The following is a 5,334-nucleotide window of genomic DNA, read 5'->3' on the forward strand; positions in this document are numbered from 1 at the left end:
GGGACAACTGTTAGTTCAAGATGGCGTCTGAGATCAACAATGATCATGTTCTGGATGTAAGCATGGCAGAATTGCCAGATAATTACAAGGATTTAGTGCTACACAAGCATGTGAGCAATACCAACGGAAATGCTTGATGTCTTTTCCAAAAACAAGAGCAATAAAGTGTTTCAAAAGCAGTCAATGCCAAGGGTTCTTCTTCCGCATCAAACTAATTACACTGAAGAGGAGGATGCTCAGAAGATGGCAGCCCTAGTTTATAAAGCTATGGGAGAAACCATGACAAACCATCACACAGCTTTCCTGAATACCTTTCGAGCAATCATGATCAGTACTTTTGGTCCAATGGTTGATAAATATTTTGAAGAAAATGTTGGACCACTCAGTGGGCCGACGCTTTTCAATGTTCCAAAGCATCAAGAGAAGCCTGTTGGAAAAGAAGTAGCGTCGCCTTCAAATATAGGTGGATTGACTCACACTGAAAAGCAATCACATCCCACCTATGGTCAGGTGACATTTGGTACCACAGGAGAAGTGCCACCTTCAGCTTATAGAGTTTCTCCATCATCAAACAGATTGTAGAAGAATATGTATGGAGATGGATATCAAGAATTTACTGATTACAGTGCTATCAATGCTGTGCCAAATCCAGGGTATAGAAGTGTTTCAGGATTGCCTTCTGGAATGCAAGTACAAGGAAATCAGGATCCAGGCATTGATGTTTTGATGCACAGGATGGCTGATATGATGCAAAATCAGTTCGGCTTGAAGCCAAAGAATCAATCCTATTCATACAAGTCTCCTTATCCAGAATGGTACAACAGAGTGGCATTGCCTCCAAGGGTGAAGCCTCCAATAGATTTGACCAAGTTTTCTGGTTAAGATGATACTAGTACCATAGAGCACGTCAGTCGGTACTTAATGCAGCTTGGAGAAGCTGCTTCAGATGAAGCTTAGAGGATTCAATATTTTCCTTTGTCTCTTACAGGACCAGCTTTCACATGGTTCACGTCTCTACCAGCTCATTCCATTGGTACGTGGGCAGAACTAGAGCAGAAGTTTCATTCATATTTCTATACGGGTACCAATGAGAAGAAGTTGGTTGATCTCATGAGTCTGAGGATGAGAACAAATGAGACACCATTGGAGTATCTTCACGGATTTAGGGAGACCAAGAATATGTGTTATTCTCTAAATTTACCAGATGATCAACTACCTGGAATAGCTATAGCAGGAATGTTGCCGAATATCAGGGAGAAGTTGTTCGGTTTAGAGTTTGATGATCTTGGCCAACTTGCACAGCGTTTAGCAGCTATGAGTAATAAAGCCCAAGGATTCAGGAGAGATAATCGCTTTCAGAAAAACAATGCCACTAATGAGGTGTATCAAGGCTTTTTGGATGAAGCGACTGAGTATATTGATGAAGATGAAATAGCTGTAGCTGAGTTAAATTGGGCAAAGGAACCCACTCAAGTTAGTCAACGTTGGTTGAAACAACAAAAGGGAACCTATGATTTTGATGTTACTAAGGCAGACAGGCTTTTTGCATTGTTGATAAAGGAAGGACGCATCAAGCTGCCAGAAGGGCATCCTATGCTACATCCTGAAGGAGTGAAAGACAAAAAGTATTGTGGTTTCCATAACACTAATTCTCACTCTATCAATGATTGCCGAGTGTTCAGGATACGAATCCAGAAAGCTATCCAAGAGGGACATTTGAGGTTTGATGGCAAGATGAAAATTGATGATCAGCCTTTTCCACAAAATATGATTTCTTTCTCTGTGAATATGGTCTCTGCCAATGATCTCAAAGGTAAAGGCAAGGTAAAGGTGTTGACTTCTGATAGAGCAAAGGAAAGTGGTATTGTTGACCCAGATCGGCAAGTCACCAGTAGAGAGCTACAGCAACGAGTTCGGTTTCAGAATAGCCGAACCGAGAAAGGTCAAACTTCTAAACCTAGAGTTACATCACGTATTTTGCTAAACAAGTGGCAGAGAGAACAAGAGAAGGAATACTGTAAGAAGCAATGGTTTTTGGAAGAGAGCCGGAGGTATGAGGAAGAGGTATACCGAAGGGAGCAAGAAGAATACATAACAGAACAGGAGCAGTCTCATTGGGGTTGTTCGTTCTTTAGACATTGCTGGAATGAAGGTTTGAGGTTGCCTGCAAGAAATAATTGTCCAGAGTGTAGTGCTCAGTATTCCGAATATAGGCAATCTCGAGTCAACCGCCGTACCGTCTATGAAAGACTTGGAACGAAGGTTCCTGAAGATGATCGGCGCTTAAAAATAGATGACTTTGAGAATCAGCAAAGGAAAAGAGTTGCAGGTTTAGGTTGGATGCATGATAGAGTGCATGATGAAGAAGCTGACTTCTATAAATACGTATGGCAAAAAGGACAGTGGTGTCCTCCAGGCCTGAGGAAAAGTCAAAAAAGAAGAGTGCAACGGTTGAGGAATAGGGAGTTGGAACTAGAAGTTACCGAAACAAAGCAGATATGGCGTCCTAAAAAGAAGCCTGATGGATGTGGTCCTTCGGCTAATGCTTGCATGGCTTTCTTCCTCCCATCAGAGTTTATAGCTCCCGAAAGCCAAGATGTCCAAGAAGAGGTGTACTCTGATTTTGATGAAAGTGAATGTCAGGATTTGATGGCCTAGCTTGTATTAACACAGTAAGCTGTTTTTGACAAACCAATCAAGAATCGTCACTTGAGACCACTCTATTTAAAAGGATATGTCAATGGCAAGCCTTTGACCAAGATGTTTGTTGATGGAGGGGCTGCTATCAATATCATGCCTTATACTACCTTCAGGAAACTTGGGATGACTAATGAAGAATTGTTGAAAACTGACATGGTGCTTAGGGACTTTGCTGGCAATCCTTCCGATACCCGAGGTGCTATCCATGTTGAGCTGACTATTGGATCAAAAACTCTGATTAATACCTTTTTTGTCATTGATGGCAAGGGGGCATATAGTCTACTCTTGGGCAGAGATTGGATCCATGCTAATTGCTGCATTCCTTCAACCATGCATCAAATTCTCATTCAATGGGTTGGAGATGATGTTGAAATTGTACATGCTGATGATTCGGTAAGTGTTGCTGCCACAGAGTCTACCTACTGGGAATATGAAGGCGTTGATTGTTTCTCCGGAAAAGTGTGGAAAGAAGGTCCTGTAAATGTTTTCAGCGAAGGCCAACAGCCGATCCAAGCAGTCGGCTCTCATAGTAATTTTTAATGGGAAATCCTGTCGATGGCAACAAAGGAAAGTTGGGGCGTGGTTTTATGTCGGCTGATAAATTGGAAGAAATTGATGTTGGTGATGATTCTAAGCCAAGGCTGATGTATATTAGTGCGAAGTTAGACCCAGAATATAAATCAAAGTTGATAAATCTGTTGAAGGAGTTTAAAGATTGTTTTGCTTGGGATTACATAGAAATGCCTGGATTGGATCGTTCCATTGTTGAGCATCGATTACCCATTAAACCTGGATTTCGTCCTTACAAACAACCTCCACGGAAGATATACAAAGAGGAGGTATTGGCCGATGTAAAGAAGGAAGTTGAAAGATTAATAGAAGCAAACTTTATTCGGCCATGCAAGTATGCAGAGTGGATTTCAAATATAGTACCGGTATACAAGAAAAATGGAAAAATGAGAGTTTATATAGATTTCAGAAATCTTAATAAGGCAACTCCCATGGATGGTTACCCAATGCCAGTTGCCGATTTACTAGTAGATGCATCGGCAGGATATGAAGTCATTAGTTTTATGGATGGTAATGCTGGCTATAATCAAATTTTTATGGCAATAGAAGATATTTCAAAAATAGCTTTCAGATGTCCTAGTCATATTGGTTTGTTTGAATGGATAGTCATGACGTTTGGATTAAAGAATGCCGGTGCAACTTATCAAAGAGCTATGAATTATATTTTTCATGAGCTGATCGGCAAGATTATAGAAATATACATCGATGATGTAGTAGTCAAGTCTAGAAATCATGAAAGACATTTAGCCGATTTAAGAAAAACTTTGGAGTGCACAAGAAAGCATGGTTTGAAGATGAATCCAAACAAATGTGCCTTTGGAGTTTCGGCTGGTGAGTTTTTGGGATTTTTAGTTCATAAAGGGGGAATTGAAGTTGGGAAAAAGAGCATGGAAGCAATAGACAAAGTTATGCCGCCAACTAATCTCACAGAATTACAATCATTGTTAGGCAAAATCAACTTTGTAAGAAGATTCATATCCAATCTATCAGAGAGAGTTTTACCTTTTTCTCCGTTATTAAAGCTCAAGAAGGATCAAAAATTTGTATGGGGCGACGTGCAACAAAAGGCTTTTGATGAGATCAAGCAATATATGAAGGCACCACCTGTGCTGGTACCTCCACAACTTGACAAGCCTTTTAAGTTGTATGTGGCGGCCGATAGCCTAACGATAGGATCGGCCCTTATACAAGAGTTTGAAGGAAAAGAAAGAGTCATAGCTTATCTTAGCCGAAAGCTGTTAGACCCGGAAACAAGGTATTCGGCTGCAGAAAAACTTTGCTTAAGTGTATATTACTCATGTACCAAATCTCGGCACCATTTGTTGAATTCCGAATGCGTGGTGGTTTCTAGTTTTGATGTAATCAAACATATGCTATCAATGCCGATTTTGAATGGAAGAATTGGCAAATGGATTTTAGCATTGTCAGAATTTAATTTAAGATACGAATCGGCTAAGGCGGTAAAGGGTCAAATTATTGCCGATTTTATTACCCAACATCGGGATCTTTCTGTTGAGGCGATAAGCATTGTGCCTTGGGCCTTGTTCTTCGATGGATCATCTTATAACAAAGGTGGTGGTGCTGGTATTCTCTTGATTTCCCCACAAGGAAAGACTTTTGAGTATGCGGTTCCTATTGACTTTCATGTTACTAATAATCAGGCAGAGTATGAAGCGTTGCTTAGAGGGCTTCGGCTTCTTATAGAAGTAAAGGCCGATGCTGTTGAAATCTTTGGGGATTCGGAATTGGTGATTAATCAACTGAATGGTCAGTATGAATGCAAGAACAATGTATTAAGAGAATATTATGAGGAGTGTAGAGAACTTTTGAAGAATTTTCTAGTAGTGACCTTGCATCATATCCCTAGAGAGTGCAATGAAGAAGCAAATAAGTTAGCTCAAGCTGCTTCTGGATATCGAGAGAGTCGGGAAGTTTTTGCTATGGAAGAAGATGTTTTAAATACTGATCAAGTAGATGGTGATTGGAGATACGAAGTTACCAATTATCTGAAAGATCCATCTCAAAAGGTTTCCCGAAAACTCAGGTACAAAGCTCTCAAATTTG

This window comes from Miscanthus floridulus, chromosome 8 (assembly GCF_019320115.1).
Source record: "Miscanthus floridulus cultivar M001 chromosome 8, ASM1932011v1, whole genome shotgun sequence".
In the NCBI taxonomy this organism is placed as follows: Eukaryota; Viridiplantae; Streptophyta; class Magnoliopsida; order Poales; family Poaceae; genus Miscanthus; species Miscanthus floridulus.